Source organism: Petaurus breviceps, unplaced genomic scaffold, assembly GCF_028583685.1.
Source record: "Petaurus breviceps papuanus isolate PSGF00001 unplaced genomic scaffold, PetGlider_PUasm1.0 90925, whole genome shotgun sequence".
In the NCBI taxonomy this organism is placed as follows: domain Eukaryota; kingdom Metazoa; phylum Chordata; class Mammalia; order Diprotodontia; family Petauridae; genus Petaurus; species Petaurus breviceps.
This window is the reverse complement of record NW_027187380.1, coordinates 27,842,821-27,862,244: the sequence shown is the minus strand read 5'-3', so window position 1 is coordinate 27,862,244 and position 19,424 is coordinate 27,842,821. Positions and strand designations below refer to the sequence as shown.

Genomic DNA, 19,424 nt, shown 5'->3' with positions numbered 1-19,424 from the left:
AAATAATATCAGTACTTAATATATGCACCTAGTTAGCTCTCCCCGCTCCCTGTGAGGTGGCAGAAGCAGCTCCGGCTCCGGCTTCGGCCGCGGCCTTGTGTGAGCAACATGGACTTCAAAGTGAAGAAGCTGGCAGTGGACGTGGCACCTTCCTCAGCCATGCGGTGCAGTTCACAGAAGAAAAGCTTGGTCAGGCAGAGAAGACTGAATTGGATGCTCACTTAGAGAACCTTCTTAGTAAAGCTGAATGCACCAAACAGTGGACAGAAAAAATTATGAAGCAAACAGAGGTGCTGTTGCAGCCAAATCCCAATGCTAGAATAGAAGAGTTTGTTTATGAGAAGTTGGATAGAAAAGCTCCAAGTCATATAAACAACCAAGAGCTCTTAGGGTAATACATGATTGATGCAGGGAATGAGTTTGGCCCTGGAACTGTGTATGGTAATGCGGAGAAACACAAAAATGAATTGGAACAGCAGACAGAGAACTGATTCATACGTTGGCAATAAACTTTCTTACTCCTTTAAGAAACTTTATAGAAGGAGATTATAAAACAATTGCTAAAGAAAAGAAACTACTGCCAAATAAGAGACTTGATTTGGATGCAGCACAGACCCAACTGAAAAAGGCAAAAACTACAGAGACTAGAGCCTCAGCTGAACAAGAATTAAGAATAACTCAGAGTGAATTTGACCGTCAAGCAGAGATTACCAGACTACAGACTCCTTCTGGAAGGCATCAGCAGTACACATGCCCACCATCTTTGCTGCCTGAATGACTTTGTGGAAGCTCAAAGGACTTACTATGCTCAGTGCTACCAGTACATGCTGGACCTGCAGAAACAACTTGGGAGCTTTCCATCTGCCTTCATATCTAACAACAATCAGGCTTCCACAACTTCCGTGTCAAATGCCTCCACTTCCTCATCAACCCTAGTTACCTGCTCTCTGTTGCCTTCAACAGGTAGCACAATTGTTACTCCCTCCCTCAGTGACGTAAAGGAATCCAGTGGAAGTAGGAAAGCCAGGGTTCTCTATGATTATGATGCTGCAAACAGTAGTGAATTATCACTTCTCGCAGATGAGGTGATCACAGTGTACAGTATCGTTGGTATGGATTCAGACTGGCTGATGGGTGAAAGGGGAAATCAGAAGAACAAATTATCAATTACTTACTTAGAACTGCTCAACTAAGTCGGGGCCTCTATCCAGACTACCAGTTATGACATGATATTTATAAATGATGAACTATGTAAAGCAGGTTTAAGTGTCTTCCATGTTAATGTCTTAAAAGAGACTCAGAAACTACCAGACATTAGAACTAGGCTTTTCTGCCAATAATGTTGCATGGTAAATTTTTCATTGCTTCAGATTTGGTGTTAAGAGCTTTTTACTTCGTGCCAAGGATGTTTTCTTACAGGATTCTCTATTTCTACTGAAGTTTTCACTAACAAGCGGATTCTACTTTTGAGTAAACTAGATTGAAAGCAGGTCTGTTTTCTACTGAATTTTTCACTAATGGAAGGTTTTTCTTTTATGTAAAATAAATTTGTGAATTGAAAAAAAAAATATATATATATATGCACCTAGTTAAATAATGATAAGTAGCAGAAAAGTTCATTTCCCTAGGTACATATATTAAGTATTGATATATTCTATTCAAATAGAATTTTAGAAAAGTTACATAGTAGAGATCATTGGTGTTACTGAATGGGGATCCAAAGGGAATCTCTCTTTCTCTCCCTCTCCTCATCTTTAAAGAAATAAACCATAGGTGGCGACATTTAAAATCACCTACTTCCCCTACATATAAGGCTGTCTCTTTTTTTTATTTACCTATTTTTAAAACAAAAAAAATGTTTTATTTTGTCATGCTTTTTATGAATCTTCATGTAATTATGTTATGTCTATTCATTGTGTTATTAATTTCTTATGTGTATGGTTTTTCAAACATTGAAGCAGCCCTGAATTCCTAGTAGATACTCAATTTAATAATGAATGTGTAATATTTTAAATATTTTGAAATTATTTCATTGGAGTACCTGATTCAATATAGATAAACCACAGGCCTTTTCAGTAAGACCTTGGGTATGATAGATCCAGTATTTATATCTCCCCACCTATCTAGGTTAAGCTAGATTTTCCCTCTTTGGCAACAAAGCAAGAGACTTGATTGACCTATGGGTGGGGTAAGGCTCAAACTATGCTTTCCTTGATTCAGCTTCCTGGTAGCCTCTGGCTGTATTGATGTGGTTTCTTGGTCACTTATGTGCATAAAAAAGAACCACCCATGTGGAGTCTTTGACCTTTAGACTTGGTATATGGCCTGAGACCAAGGCAGTAACGTAAAGTAAAATGTGCCTATGAGGAAATTTCTTCAACATGTTAAAATTGTTGCCACATGTTTTTTCTGCCTTCCTGGTTTTGCCAGGTTTTATATTTCTGCAGGCTCCACTATTCCTTATTGTTTTAAAGTTTAGGGTGGTTCATTTCAGTGGGGACGTGTGCAGCAGAATCAACAGGGGAATCCCAGTTTACTTGAATTTCAGGTTTGCTTGTGAAAGTACTTGATTAAAATTTCTCTTGATGACACCACCGCATGAGCTATCTAGTTTAGTTAGGTGTGTCGGATACAGCAACCTGAAGCTTCCTATGCTTTCTTACTATGATTAGGGTGACAATAAATATATTTTCATTACACCTACTCCTTATACTTCCGTATATAGATTTAAAATTAGCACAATTGCTGTGAAATGAGTTTTTGATGTTTGCAATAAATGTTAGTAAGTTTTGTTGCCTTTAGTGTAATACAAAAACATTCTCTTAGTTTAGAGACTGGAAAAAATTGCCTTTGGGAGGGGAGAGAATGAGTCAGCAATTTGGTTTTAGGAGGTTAAATCTCTTTATAGAATTGGTGGTTGCTTTGGTGAGATTACATTCTATAGACATTTTTGGTACAATCCCTGCTGCTTTTAAAGTTCCATCCTATAGAATTTGAACTTTGACTTCAAAGGGGTACTTTTTAAAAGATTGTTTGAAACTGCCCTTTTCCAGATATTGTACAGAAAATTAATATATATTTAGAAGGAAAATCAAATTCAATTATGCATAAATAAAATGATTACAACAGTACTTGTATCTATAGAGAACTTTGCCTTCTCAAGTTGCTCACTTTTTTTTCCTAAGCGTGAACATATCTTGACTTCACAACCTTGCTTTTGAAGATCCTGAAAATTTAGGATTTGCTGTCATATACTTTAAAAAAGAATCATCTTTTGGGGTGGCTAGGTGGTGCAGTGAATAGAGCACCCCTGGAGTCAGGAGGACCTGGGTTCGGATCTGACCAAAGAAAATACACAAAAAAAACTAGCCTTGTGACCTTAGGCAAGTCACTTAACTCCAATTGCCTTCCAGAAAGCTATATATTTGACTCATAGAATTTAGCGATTAAGTAGTCTACTTCCTGAAGGAAATTGAAACCCAGAGAGGGGAAGACAATTGAACAGTATTGCACATTGCAGAGGGGGCGGCTAGGTGGGGAAGTGAATAGAGCACTAGCCCTGGAGTCAGGAGGACCAGAGTTCAGCCTCAGACACTTAATACTTAACTACCCATGTGACTTTGGACAAGTCATTTACCCCCAATTGCCCCTCCAAAAAGCATAAATGAATGAATGAATGAATAATAAGTAGCCAGAGCCAGGACTAGAGCACATGTCTGCTCACTTTTAGTCTAGTGTTTTTTTCTTTTTTTTTTTTAAAGTTAGTTTTCTATTTAATGTGGAGGAAAGAACAAGAAAAAACATTGAGGAGAAAAGGAAAATTTTCACTGTTAATAGAACTGGGTTATATGCACTTGACTTAATATTTTTTAAAAAAATTTTATTTTAAATTCAATGGCCAGAACACAAATATAGAAGAGAAAAGAAACAAAAACACATCATAAATGTAAATATTGAAACTTAAATACAAAGAAAAAAAAGCACTTCATGTGCATAGCAGAACATAAGAGAGGATTCAAAATATGTAACAATAAATTTTCATTTCAAGAAAGCCTTTATGATAAATAATATACATTGTATTGAGAATTGCTTTTCTTTGCTTCCTTTAAGTTTTCTTTTGTTCTCTGCTGTGTACTTTTTTTACTTTGTTCTTTTTTTCCCTCCCCCACACCTCTGAAAGCTACAATAAAGTTTAGGTGTTTCTCCATAGATGCATACATATACATATACGTATACATACACATACACATATACATACACATACATATACATACACACATACACATACACACATATACATACACACATACACATACATACACATACACATACATACACACATACACACATATACATACACACATATACATACACACATACACATACATGCACACACACATACACACATATACACATACACACATATACATACACACATACACATACATATACATACACACATACACATACACACACATACACACACATACACATAATGTAGACATATACTTTCCCAAACAAATACTACTCCTGATCTTTGTTTTCATGTTTGTACTTGTCTCTTGTTTCCTATCCCTCCTGCCTCCTCTACTTTATTTCTACCTACCACCTTGCCCTCCTATTACTTACCTAGCCCCCTCCAAGTATCTCTCCCCATCCTCCCATTCCGATAAATCTAAAGACCCTTTTACACACCCCATTTTACCTGTTCCCTCACTTTCCTCTCTAAAGAGCCCTCCCTTATCCTCTCCCCCATCCTATTGTTGAACCAAGGGGAGCAAGACAAAAGATTCCCGAGAGTAAAAGTTGGAAGTGGATTTTATTGCTGTAGGACCAGGGTCACATGCCCCGATCAGACAGTGAGTTGGCATGGACAGTGTGCCAGTTTTTAAAGTGAGTCAGGTTACGTAAGCTGAGACTACAATCAGTGATTTGACAGTGTATTTTTGAATTTCCCTTGCTGGTGAGATTTACCCGAGGCTAAGGGACAGGGAACCTAGAATGGGGAGAGATGGGGAATATCCGGTGGGTGGGGAGGTACAGGGGATGGGGAAGAATGGAGAAATATCCAGCAGGGGGGAGAATGGAGAAATATCCGGGGCAGGGATTTTACCAAACTAGGCTGAAATTCCTGCTCAAGGATCAGTTGGGGGAGGGAAGGGTGGAGTTGTGCTCAACATTCCCTGCTTTTCTTTGTAGGTATATCAAACCTTTGACCTGGCTGGGGCCACATCCAGGTTACCCATTTCTGTTCCTAAAGTCTGGTAGTGGGGGTCCCTGACAATTAACATTTTAACAGAGTTGGCACAGGACTTGACAAATTGTAGAAAGTGATTAATGGGACAGGGTTCTACAATCAAGGCTATGGTCAGGAGGAGGAGAAGACCAACCAAGGCTGATACCAATGTAGTGAGCCAGGGAGATGTCCGGAACAGGGACTGATTCCAGTTCTCAGACTTTGCCAACTCCCTTTGTGTATTAGCAATATTCTGGCATACCAACTTCAGACTCTCCTGCACCACTCCAGAATTGTTTGCATAGAAGCAAAGAGCCTCACCAAGGGCTGCACACAGGCCACCCTGTTTAAGAAAAGGAAGGTCAAGGCCTCTGCGTTTCTGGAGAACCACCTCTGCCAGAGAGTCCATCTGTCTTTCCAGGGCTGAGATGAATTGTTATATGTAGGAGAGGCCAATATTTACCTGTGTACTTAAGGCCTGATAGTTGACCTCCCCCTTAATCAAGGCTGCCATCTCGGTCACTGCAGAACCCACAAGGCCCAAGCCCACTAAGATGGGAATGAGGAGTGATACTGCCTGCTTTCAGTGGTGGCTCAGTTGCCCTTCTGGGGAAAAGTAATGCCAATCTTGTTCACCTGGGAGAAGGGTGACCCCAGGCAATTATGGCCACTAGGTTACACAGGGGGCCCTCAATGTGTTGTTGTTTTCTGAGGTACACTGTAGCAGAGACGCACTGGGTAAGGCCATCATGGCATGCCTACCAGGCTCCTAGAGGGGCAGGGAAGTAGTCTGAGCTAGAGGCCTGAATCTTGTGGATTTGTCCACAAATTGAGCTATACCAAGAGCTGGATAAAGGAGTGCTGGATGATATGAGGCAGAAACCTGTTCCCTGTACATCCCCGAGGTTGACCTTGGGTGGTCCCACTCACAGTTCTCTGTTGGAAGTAGGGGTGACCATTTAGTGCCACCCCTACATAGTAAGGAGGCTGGGGTTCAACACAGATCCAGCAGTCTTTTCCCAACATGCTGTTAGAGCTGTTAAGTGTTTTATGAACAACTGACAGTAGGGTAAATAAGGGAACCTGATAATTGCGAGATTCCTGGATCTTTGAAGATGGCGGGGGGCAATATGACCTGATTGGGGCCCATGTGGTGACAGCTGTTATTATGATTTGGACATCAGGGTTCCCTTTTAGGGCAGGGATGGCCAAGTCCCTTATAGGGCCAATGGGGTGAGGTACTGGTAGGGGTACTGGAAGCTTCTTGGTTACAGTCAGGACCACTGTCTTTCCCATCTGTGCCTCATCCTCCTCCTCATCCAGAGGGACCAGGGTCCCTCACACAGGGACAATGGGTCCCAGGACCGGAGAGACGGGACTCTGTGGAGTCCTGGGGGTTTTGAATGGTGAGATTGAGCATGGGTTGCCAGGGGTCAGACCTGATTGTATGGATTCGGAACAACGGGTCTGATCTCCCACTACCGCCTGCCCTGTAGCACAAGGAGGCACTGGAGCTAGAAGAGGGGAGGTGGTAAGCTGTAACACAAGCACAGGGGCCTGGGCATCCTGTGTCTGAACAGAGCAGGTAGTCTGTATCTGCTCGGGGGCCCCCAAATAGTCTAGTTCGGGGGGATAGGGAGTTGAGGGGGAACTGTTTGTGTTCTGGTTTCTGGAAAGTCCAGGATTGTCCATTTCCTGTGGTTACTACCCAGGTATAGCTTGGTCTGGGTCCATGGGGATTGTAGAGGATCAGGAAGAGGATCATATAAATCTTAGCTTTAGGGGGTCCTCATGGACTTCTGCTTTTCATTTTGAGGTGACAGCAGGCTTCACTCTGGTATAATGGAGCCAGGTAGGGATAGGGTCCACTTTGACAGCAGTGGGTATAGTGAGGATCATGACATGTGGCCTCTTTCACCTCAGCTCCAGACCGTAGTGGTGAATTTCTTTACCAGCACAGAATCTCCAGGTTGAAATGGGTGTGCTGAGGCTGAGCTTGGGACTGGGAGGGTGGCTTGTACTGAGGGGATGAGTTTTTTCTGAGTCACCTGCAGACCCTGTAGGAACTTGATGAAGGAAGAGTTAGTGATTTCAGTGTTTAGGTCTTCCCAGATTAGAGGAAGAATAGGTGGTGGTCTTCCAAACATAATTTCAAATGGGGTCAGTGCTAATTTATTGGGAGTACATCTGCTTCTGAGCAGGGCCAGTGGTAGAAGTGTGACCCAGGATTCCTGGGTTTCCAGGACAAGCTTGGTGAGAAACTCCTTCAGAGTCCTGTTCGTCCTCTCCACCTGCCCGGAGCTCTGAGGCCGATATGCACAGTAATTTCCAAGTAATCCCTAAAGCTTTTGCTTGTGATATTTTGGCTACAAATGCTGGTCCATTATCTGACCCAGTTCTCATGGGGAGGCAAACCGAGGGACAGTTTCTTTAAGGAGTTTTTTTTGCTGCTGTTAGGGCTGTTTCATTTTTCACAGGAAATGCTTCTACCCACCCAGAGAATGTGTCCATATATCAGCAATGCAATATTCACAATGCCTACAGCAATTACAGATATGCTGATGTTATCAATCACAAGATATATCTGGCTTTCTATATGGGGGATAAAGAGAGAACATTTATTAAAATACCAAAAGACTGAGTCCCAAAACCAGAAAGTCAAAGCCATCAGAGTAGTTATGAAATTGGCACAGGTAGATAAAGTAGAAAGCACCCACATTCTCAAGCCTTTAAAACAGAACAGGCTACCTCAGGCAAAGGTCCTCCTCTCCCCACTCACAGCAACCACCCAGCGTCCAGGGAGCGTGCTCCCAGCAGCTCCGGCTCCTGGCAGTCCTCAGCAGGAGTCCTTAGCAGAAATTCTGGCTGACTCAAAAAGAGGTTTGCGCTGCCGCTGCCTCTTGCTGCTGCTGCCGCCCTCGCCACCACTGCCAGTTACTGCAGGAACTCTAGCTTGGTTTCCGCTTCCTTTTGCCCCACCCCTTCCTGCCACGTCAGCAAGTCCAGTGGGGCATGGAAGATCTTTAAATCCCATAACCCTTACAGTCCACCAATACTAGGAGATATCTGTAGCCCTGCACATGTGGTTTTATCTCAGTGAAATTGACCTCCCAGTGTTCCCCTGGCTGTAATCCTCTTACTCTGACCCCTACTGGTCCTGGTTTTTTTTGTTTCGAATTTCCCCATGCACATGTCTTGCAGCAACTATGCTAGATAGGTGCTCATTTAGATGGGGATTATAGTACCTTTCTCTCAAGAGGAGTTTTCTTTCCCCCAGGTGAGTAGTCTGGAGTAAAAGCTTTATCCATTCCCTCCCCAGAGCCTCAGGGACTAGGAGGCAGTCTCCTGGGAGCAGCCACAACCTGACTCCTCCTTTTTCCCTTTTGATTTATGGGCAAAGGAATCATTCATTTTAGAATAGGAGGGAAAAATGGGTGTTTCCATAAGGGAACAGACAGTTGGGGAAAGGGAAGACACAGCAGCTTGGCGGGCAGCCCGATCTGTCGCCTGGTTCCCAACCACCTCTGGGGTATCACTCACTTGATGGGCTGGACAATGAATGATGGAAACGCGGGAGGAGAGCCAGACAGAGTCAAGAAGAAATAGGATTTCGGCCCAGTTCTTTATAGCCTTGCTGGCTGCAGTCAGGAGACCATGTTCATGGAAGATAGTGGCATGGACGTGAGCTGTGGCAAAGGCTATCAGTGTAAATGTTAGCTGACTTTCTCTCTGAGAGGCAGAGGGCCTGGGTCAGAATGATGAGCTCGGCACATTGGACAGAGGACCCAGGAGGGAGGGGGGATGACTATAGGACCAAGAGAGATGGGGAGGACACTACCACTGTATCAGCCCTGCGTATCTGTGCGTACATAAAACTGCTGCCACCAGTGAAGAGAATTAGGTCAGGGTCCTGCAGGGGTGTGTCAGTGAGATTTGGTCTCGCAGCCTGGACCTGATCAATGACCTGCAGGCAATCATGGACAGTGGGGTAGGGTGTACTAGGTTCAGGGTCAGGGAGTGAAGTGGCAGGGTGAAGAACAGAGGTTTTTAAAAAAGTCAGATGAGGCTGATCTAGGAGGAGAGCCTGGTATTGGGTTAGTCGGGAATTAGAGAGCCAGTGGGTAGGATCGCTATGGAGGAGAATCTCTACAGAATGAGGGGTGGAGAGATGGAAAGGGGCTGACCCAAGGAAAGCTTATCATCTTCCTTAACAAGGAGGGCCTTTGCAGCGATGGCATGGAGGCAAGGGGGCCAGCCTGCAGCCACTAAATTGAGACGTTTGGGAAGATAGGCGCCAGGGTGGCACCAGGGGCTCAGGGATTGGGTGAGGACTCCTTTAGCCACACCATTAGATTCAGCAACAAAAAGATGAAAAGGCTTGGAAATATCAGGTAGGGCTAAGGCAGGCGCTGAGGCCTAGGCGGCCTTAAGGGTATCAAGAGCCTTTTGCTCTGGGCCCGACCAGGAAAGGGGTCCAGCTCTGGCAGTGGCAGAATAAAGAGGTTTCGCATTTTCTGCAAAACCCAAAATCCAGAGCCGGCAGTAACCTACTGTACCCAAAAATTCTCGAACCAGTTTTTTAGTCTTTGGGGTTGATAAATCTAGAATGCTTTGGATTCAGGAGGGGGAAACGGATTGAGTGCCCCCTGAGAGAATGTAACCAAGAGAGGTGACCTGAGATAGACAGATTTGAGCTTTCTTAGAAGACACTCAGTAACCCGAAGACTGCAAGAGAGAAAGAAATTCGGAGGTGGTAGACAAACAAGCACTTTCAGTAGGTGCTGCAAGGAGGAGGTCATCAACATACTGAATTAGAGAGCAAGAGGGGTGGGATTTGCGGAAGGGGATAAGGTCCTTATAGAGGGCCTTATAGAAGACAGTAGGGAAGTTCTTGAAACCCTGGGGCAGAGTGTCCAGGTTAACTGGCTGGAATACCTACCCTCAGGGTCTATCCAGGTGAAAGCAAAAAGGAGTTGACTAGCGGGGGCGGGGGAATAGTGAAGAAAGCATCTTTGAGATCCAGAACAGTGTAGACGCAATGTGAAGGGGGAAGGAGACTAACGAGACTATAGGGGTTTGGAATAGTTGGGTGAATAGTCTCTACCCGCTTGTTGACCTCTTGCAGATGCTGAATGGACTAAAGTCAGAAGTGCCAGGTTTTGGGATGGGTAAAAGGGGAGAGTTCCATGTGAATTGGCAGGGTACTAGAAATCCTGCCTCCCGCAGCCAGGAAATGTGAATCGAGATTGCTCTATGGGCTTCGGAGGACATGGGATATTGTCGGACAGAGACAGGGGAGGCTGTAGCAAGGAGCTGCACCACCACAGGAGGATGATGAGAGGCTAGGCCAGAGGGGTTGGTCTCTGCCCACACCCCAGGGTGTGGTTCAAGGAGGCTTGTTAACAAAGGGGATTCATTAGAAGGAGGGGTGGTTTCGTGGAGTAGAAACTCGGAAGCTAGGGGCATGGTGACCAAGATAGAAGCTGGGGACAGCAGGGTTTGTGGAGAAATTGCCAGGAGTTTCCTTTTAATTCCAGGGGCGGACTGGGAAACAAAAGAAATATTTAGGGCTTGGGCATTTTTGGGAGCCTCAGGGTTAATAGGAGTATAAGTTCTGTAAGCCTCATACAGGTGCTCCAAGAAAGCTCCAGGGGATCCTTGGGACCCTTGTTTGACCTTGGAAACCTTAGTCAGGTTATTTGGTTTTCGAGCTGCTGCTTTTAGGCCCTGGAGGAGGTATTAGTGGTAGGTGTCTAATGCCTCTCCTAGAAGTGTTAGGGTTCCAGAAGGTTGGGAAGAGGGAAACACTTCCTTGACCTTTTCTTGTTGTTCCTCCAATGACCCACCCACCCTCAAGGCCCAGCACAGCTTTTCTGGCTGCCTGTTTAATTCTATCTCGATCTTCAGTGGTGAATAGAGTGGTTAAGAGCTGTTGACAGCCCTCCCATGTGGGATGATGCATTTGGAAGACAGACTCAAGGAGGTTAATAAGAACCTGAGGTTTTTCTGAAAAAGGGGGATTCTGAGTTTTCCAGTTGTAAATATCTGAAGTGGAGAAGGGAACACAAACTAGGAAGGGGACTCCCTCTGGGTTAATGGATTTCCTGAGGGGAAGACTGGCTGAAGCAGAAGAGGGTTCTTCTGGGGGCTGATAGTTTGCCCTAATCTGGGTGTGTCATCAGACAGTGAGTTGGCATGAACAGTGCCGGGTCGAAAGGGGACTCGAGATTGGAAGCCCTGAGGAGTCAGGAGAGGAGGCGGAGGGAGGAGATGGAGGGTTGTAAGGTGGTGGGACTTATGCTCCTTGCTACAATCCTGTAGGACTTTTGTGGGAGGTTTTGTTTTAGGAGTGTCCAAGAGCGGGTGGGCCACAAGGATCCGGATACCCCTTTTGAAAGAACAGTTCCTAAGCCAGAGAGGGAGACGGGTGAGGAAGTCTAGCCAGACATCAATATAAGGGAACTGATCTGGATGTCCTGGATTCCCTGTGACTGCCCACCACACTGATTGGATAATTTGCTTGTTGAAACTTCCCTGAGGGGCCAGCCCACCCCAAATGTGGGCCACTATTCATGCAATAAGAAATGACTTTCTTCTTCTTCAAGGGGACCCCATTATCTGCTCCATCCTTATAGGCTACTCTAAAATGCCTTAGTATGCAACCCAGGGGCGTTTTTGATGTACTGGTTGAACCTCCCATGTTATAGGATGAAAAGACAGACAAACAAGTATAGTCTTATAAACAAATATATCTTCTCAGTGGAAATCAGAAAAGCTTCCTTGAAGGTGTTTGTCTGATAGGCACTCAAATACCTGCTTTGCAGAATAAAAACAGGGAGGTTTTACGCAAATGAGCTCAAGACAAAACTTTATGAACACAGAATGGATAAGACAAAACTTTATGAACATAGAATAGATAGGACACATAAAAAGACAGACAAATAGACATTAAGCAGACCTCTTACAGGCAAGAGGCACGATGTCCTGAGCTTTGCCTGGGGAGGAGATGCCCCCTGCCCAGATGGCTACGTCTAGCCCTCCCCCTTCCAGGAAACAGGACAGAATTTTACTCACCCCCAAACTGGAGGTCCGGGATCCACAAAAGGTCCAAATGAGGAGGAAGTCGAAGTCTGGAGGCAGGTGCAATCTTTCCCTCCTTGAGACCTGGGGCCCTGGAACATCCTCAGGAGCTAGTCCCTTTAGCAGATTTCTACCTCCTGAGGCCGAGAGCTCTTCTTATTCGGGGATCTTTGCGGTGCCTTGGAACACTGCAGATCTTGCTCAGGCCTCCAATTTATGGTGAGCTGAGAGGAGCGAAACAAAACATACCCGAGAGTAAAATTTGGAAGTGGATTTTATTGCCGCAGGACTGCTGGGGTCACATACCCAGATCAGACAGTGAGTTGGCATGAACAGTGCCGGTTTTTAAAGTGAGTCAGGTTATGTAAGCCGAGACTACAATCAGTGATTTGACAGTGTATTTTTGAATTTTCCGAGCTGGCAAAGTTTACCCTAGGCTGAGGGACAGGGAACCTAGAATGGGCAGACATGGGGAATATCTGGTGGGTGAGGAGGTGCAGGGGACAGGGAAGAATGGAGAAATATCCAGCAGGGGGGAGAATGGAGAAATATGTGGGGCGGGGGAGAGAATGGAGAAATATCCGGCCTAGGCTGAGGGACAGGGAACCTAGAATGGGTGGGAGATGGGGAATATCTGGGGGGAAGAGGGGGGCGCAGGGAACACGGAAGAATGGAGAAATATCCAGCAGGAGGGAGAATGGAGAAATATCTGGGGCAGGGATTTTACCAAACTAGGCTGAAATTCCTGCTCATGGATCACTTGGGGGAGGGAAGGGTGGAGTTGTGCTCAATCTTCTTTCTATCATCCTGTTTTACACTAATCTTTCTTTTGAGCTACCCAATTGTTAATGAGAATCTTACATACATTTTGCATTTTGCATATTTAAAAAGTCAGCAGTCTGTCCTTATTCATCCTTTATAATTAGTCTTTATATGTGCCTTAAATTTCCCTTGGTTCTTGTAGGTTGAATCTTCTCTTAAATTCAGGATTTCTTTTACAAAATCTTGAAAGTCTGAGAGTTTATCACGTCCCTATTTTTTTTTTCTTTCAGGATAATTAATACTTAACTTTGGAAGGTATGAGTTTCAGGCAGAGCCCCAATTCTTTTGCTCTTTGTGTTCCAAGACCTGCAGTCCTTTAATAATTTCTCTGCTGCTAGGTCTTTTATAATTCTAATTGTGGCACCATCATATTTAAATTGTTTTAATTTTGCTGCTTTTTATATTTTATCTTGAAGCTGGGGGCTTTGGAATTTTGGCTATGATATTCCTATGAGTTTTCTTCATAGAATCTCTTTTAAGTGTTGATCAATTAATTTTTTTCTATTTCTACTCCCCCCCCCACCTTGTTTGAATGTTTACAGACAGTTGTCTTTAATTTTTTGTTGTAGTATTGTATCAAGATTCTTTTATTGATCATAACTTTCAGTTAGTCTGATTATTTTTATATTTTCTCTTTATTCTCCAAATCTGTTGTTTGTCCTATAAGATGTTTCTCTTTCTCTTCTGTTATTTCATTATTCATATTTTGTTTAATTATCTTTTGGTTTCTTATAATTTCACTGGCTTTACTTTGCCCAATTTTAATTTTCAAGGTGTCATTTTCTTCCTTAACATTTTGGATCTCAAGGGGTGGCTAGGTGATGCAGTGAATAGAGCACTGGCCCTGGAGTCAGGAGGACCTGAGTTCAAATCCTGCCTCAGACACTTAACACAAAAAACTCCTTGTGACCTTGGGCAAGTCACTTAACTCCAATTGTCCTTCTCTCCCCCTCCAAAAAGCCAAAAATTAAAAAAAAAAAAAAGATTCTGGATCTCCTTGGTTGACTTTCCTTTCATATACTTCTTGTTTTCTTGAATTATTTTCTCTCTTTTTAAAAAATTTTTCCTCCTCTGTCATTTGATTTTTAAAGTTCTTTTAAAGATATTTTTAAAAATTCTTTTTGAGCGGGTGACCATTTGACATTACTCTTGGAGGTTTCTTTACTTCAGTGTCCTCCTCCGAAGATGAACTGTGTTCATCTCTATTCCCATAATAGCTTTTTATGGTTGGATTCTTTCTCCCTTGTCTGTGCATTTTTTGTGGTAATAGTTTTAATTTTTGCAAACATCTCTAGCCTTGGGGTATGGAAAATGATGCCTCTTGCCCCAGATTTTCAATTCTCCCCTCCAGTCTGGAGCCAGTGACAAACCTCCTACCTATATAAAAGTGTCTGCAGCCGGGGCTTTCTGCCCCACTGCTTCTCCACTCACTGGGTGTATGCTGGTTCCTTCTTTGAAGCACAGATGGGTCTGGTGTTCCTTGTCAGCAAAGTTTCTCTAGATCTTCCCAGGCTCAGAGCCCCAACTTCTATCACTGGGGAGTAAATCCTGGGGGTAAAAGTTCTGGTGGCTGGGGCCAAGGTAGCATCTAAAATCAACTAACTAATAACTGACTCTTATTATTTAAGAGACTTGCTGCTTGTTGCTAAAACAGAACCTAGCCTGGAGGTGTTTCTGCTTCACTGGGACCAAATCTTATCCTGGAATTTTCCTTCTGATCTTCTCAAATTGTCCCAGGCAGACCCTGGTTGTGCCCCTGTTCTTATTTATCTCTACTTATGCTTTGTTCACCCTAAGGTACTATACTCTTTTGTGGGGGAAAATCTGAAAATCTTGAGAGTTTGGAATTTTCTGACCTACTCCACTATCTTCTTGGAATCCTCTCTCTTTTGATTTTTCTTTTTCACACACCTGTGCAAGTGAGGATGTTGTATCTGTCTACCTTTGAATATAACAGATAGAATCCTCTTCTTTACCATTATTAGTATGACGACTTCATTTACATTGCTTTTATTTTTAGTCTAATCAATTTTTTCCAGTGTTTTTTTCATTGTTCTTTTGTGTATGATTAGACAGTCAGATTCCTTCCAGCTCTGAAATTCTCTGATTTTAGTAGTATTTTTTTCCCTCTATAATGGGGTAAAAAAACTACATATGTAGAATATTGCTGCAACATTGGCATAGCTCAGAAGCTGGATTTATTATAAACAGATCTAATGGCTGAAACTTGCCTTGACCTATTTGATATTAAAGAGAACTAAGAGGGAAAAGTAGCTGAATTTGGACCCAGCTTTTTTGATTGTTCGTTTAAAAAATGGACTTTTTTTACCATTTTATTTTATAATTTTAAATTGCTTTCTAGAATGGTTGTACTAATTCATAACTCAGACAACAATGCATTAATAGGCCCATCTTTCTGTAACATGGCTGTTGTTGTCTTTGTGAATTTGCAGGTAGTGAGGTAAAACTTAAAGGTTGTTTTGATTTCTGTTTATCTTATTAGTGAGACCACTTTCCTTACTCTGTATATATATATATATTTCATTTGTTCAGAATCTTCTGAATTTCATTTAATCAAAATTATTTTTATTTTCCATATTGCTTTCTTTCCTATCATACCCATAACTATGCAATATACATGATGTACATCTCTCAGTTCAAATCCTAATTCAGACATTTTCTAGGTGTGGGACCTTAGGCAAGTTGCTTAACTTCTGTCTGCCTCAGTTTCTTCATCTGTAAAATGGTATGATAACACTAGCACCTAATTCCCAGGGTTGTTATAAGGATCAAAAAAGATATTTATAATGCTCTTTGCAAATCTGTTTTTTTTTTTGCTTTTTTATTTTGTTTGTTTTTTTTATTTTTTAAAAATTAATTTGTTTGTTTACTTTTAGTTTACAAGATTCAATTCCATTATTCCTTGAGTTTCACATTTTGTCCCTCTCCCTCCCCTCCCCCATGTCGGCATACAGTCAAGTGTAGGATCTGTAAATACTTTCACATTATACATTAGTCAGGTTATAAAGACGGATTGTATCAGATGGAATGAAAAATGGTAAAGAGGACATAAAACCAAACAAGAAAAGGAAAAAGATCAGGTAGTTTCCTTCAATCTGGATATAAACTCAGTTCTTTCTAGTTCTTTCTCTGGATGTGCACATTTCTCTCCATCATGAGTCTTTTGGGATTGACTTATATCACTGCATTGCTGAGAAGAGTCCAGTCTATCGAAGTTGGTCATCACACATACCTTGTGTCTGTAATTATGTACAAATTTTTCCTGGTTCTACTCTTCTCATTCAGCATCAGTTTGTATAAACCTCTCCAGGTAAATATGAAGTCCATCTGCTCCTCGTTTGTTACAGCACAATCGTATTCCATAACAAGGGGCAATCCTTGGACCAATGACCCTCTTTGTGGCATTGAAAGCAGGTTTTCTTCCTGCCCAAGTGACTGGGCTTCCTCCAAGGGGAGGGGCTTTTCCTGACCATGGCAGCAGCCAAGAATCGAGCATATTCTCTGTCTCTGGTTCATTCCCTTCATTCTTTCTCCTCTGCTGCAACCAGGTCTCTGTTGCTAAAGACTCCAACGGCCGTCTCCATCAATTGGGCCTGAGGTGTTTGGGTTCCCATTGCCAATTTCTGCAGTTTCCTCCTAATATCTGGGGTAGACTGATTAATGAAATGCATGTTAAGAATTGCTGCCCCTTCTATAGAGTCAGGATCTAAATTTGTATACATTTTAATAGCTTCTACAAGTGTATCTAGAAAAAGGGTTTTCTTCATCTGTCTGAGGAGTTTCCTTAATTTTCTTATAATTTACTTGCTTTTGAAATGCAGTTCTTAGGCCTTCTAACTGGCAAAGTACCATATGGTCTCTTTTCTCCCTATCTTCATGGGTTTCCTAATCCCATCCTGGGTCACTAGTGGGAATAACAGCTGTTCCTGGGGGGCATTTTCTGGGGCCTTTGCTAGTCAAGGGATCCCCAGATTTTTGGTCTTGTTCCTAGATTCTCCTCCTCAGTGGAACAGGTAGAGAAGAGTATATGCAAATCGCCCCAAGAAAAACTGGAATTGTAGGGATATGTCCTGAAAGCCTTCAGTAAACTTTGTTGGAAATTCAGAGAACTTCCTGCATTTTTCTTTAATTTGAGATCTGAAATGAAGAATGGGGCACACAATCTAGTTCTCCCACCAGAGACAACTGATGGGGTTTAAACCCAAAACTGTTGAGGTGGGGGCTCTGTCCACCCAAAACTGCTGCATTTTCATGATGCCTCATGGTGGAACCATCTCAAACAATTAAGAGTCAGACCACCTCTAATCCAAGTATAGGCAGTTATTGAGATTGATGCCTCTTGTGAAGCAGGCTAAGTTCCAAGAGGAACCAGCAATTTTAGAGAAAGCAAGATGGATTTTTATAGGGTAAGATACCGTTACACAATAGAAATTTACATAGAATAGAGGAATATCATTAATATTAAAAAGGCAGGAGGAGTTTATTAAGGGATTAGATAATAGAGGAAGGGTTTGTTAAGGGATTAGGTAATGGAGGAGGGGTCCCAGCTATGGTTTGGTAGTTAAACATTCTGCTCATTCTGCCCTCCAGCTGGCTAGATATTATGGTTCTGTCTTGGGCTAGATGGATGATGTGATTGTGATTGCACACCTGTTCTTGAGGGAAAGGGTCTGGAGACAGTGACCAGGTAGACGCAGTAGCTAGGTTCCCATCATATGGACACACCTGCTGTTTCTGTGGGAACTAAGAGTTCAGGGACACACCTGTTGTTCTAGTGAGCAGTGAGGCATATACAAAGAAGTTAGGACATTGTGGCACAGGGGGAGGGCTGGTGCTAGGTAGGTGCAGTGGGCCAGGCTTATAATGAAGTTAGAATATTAGGGCTGGAGGCAGCTTTATTAGGATCCTGTCACAACTACTTCCCTTAAGGGTAAAAGTCCTGAGGTACTGTGGGGACAGGGGCTTGGGAAGGGAGATTGCAAGTCCCACTTCCTGTAAGGGAGTAACTAAGGGGTGCTGGCGGAACTGGATCAGACTGCAAGACTGGGGGATCTGGCTGGCAAGGGGAAAGGTCAGCCGGCACTTGAGTCAGGGAAGGGGTCAGAAGAGTAGATGACTGCCATGGGGGTAGGGCCTGAGGCCTGAGTGGGTGTTTCCTCAGGGGGAGGGGCTACAGAGGGAGCCACCTCAGCAAGACCAGTGGCTGGGACCTGAGCAGGGTTCCCTGAGAGAGAGGGGGCCATGCTGTGAGATTCAGGGTAGGAGATATGGATGGTGTAGGAGGCAGGAAACGAGGGGTGTTGGGCTAGAGGAAAAGGCAAGGGAGACCAAAGGGAAGAGGGTGAGGGACCTGCCTCGGGGAGACCTGTGACTGGGACCTGAGCAGGAGTTGTTGAGGTGGGAGGGGCTAGGGCCTAAGCCATAGGAAGTGGGTCATTTAATTGATCCCTGTTACCCCTTTGTGGAGGGGCTCTAGCTTCAATCTTTCCTGAGAACCTTGTTCTGAGAAAGTTCAATGAAGGCCATTAAGTAGGGAACTTTTATCCATCTTCCTTCTCTGTGACAATATAATTCTAACTGCTAGACAGTATTATTATTATTATTATTATTATTATTGCTTTTTGGAGGGAGGAAGGTAGGGCAATTGGGGTTAAGTGACTTGCCACATGGCTAGTTTTTTTGTTAAGTGTCTGAGGCTGGATTTGAACTCAGGTCCTCCTAACTCCAGGGCTGGTGCTCTATTCACTGTGCCACCTAGACGCCCCAAGAGTATTATTTTTTAAAGTCCCCAAACCCGGCCATGATTCATGTCCCCTAGGTGATACCAAGTCAAAAGAATGTTGCAAAAAAACCCACCAACTTTTTCTTCTTAAGTTCTCCAGAGAAATGAAATTTTCCCCAATGTTGTAAAAGACAACCCAAAGACGAACTTTTGGGAGCTAAGGGCGTAGAGCCTAAAAGTCCCTTCCTCCATAAAGGAAGGTTTGGGAGTAAGCCTCGAACAACAAACAAAACAAAACAAGACAAAAAAGTTTTCCCTATTCCCTATCACCAAGAGAATTGAAAGAATCTGGCTTACACTTCTGGATGGGGTGTGTGTCCTTGCCCTCTATTCTTCAGAAGCTGCATCCAGGTCCATGTTGTCCAACATAACCAAACAGCCTCCTAGATGTCTGACCTAATGGGACCTGAGAGGTCAGGCCCCAAAAAACCACAAAACACACACACACACACACACACACACACACACACACACACACACACA

General features: G+C 43.3%; 1 protein-coding gene and 1 pseudogene across 8 annotated transcripts in view; both read left to right on the top strand.

Annotated features, from left to right (window-relative positions):
* TBCD (tubulin folding cofactor D) overlaps positions 1–19,424 on the top strand; it is a 572,945-nt gene that overhangs the window by 201,463 nt on the left and 352,058 nt on the right. The gene's annotated exons all lie outside the window — the stretch shown is intronic.
* On the top strand, positions 94–4,897 carry LOC138152624 (endophilin-B1 pseudogene; annotated as a pseudogene).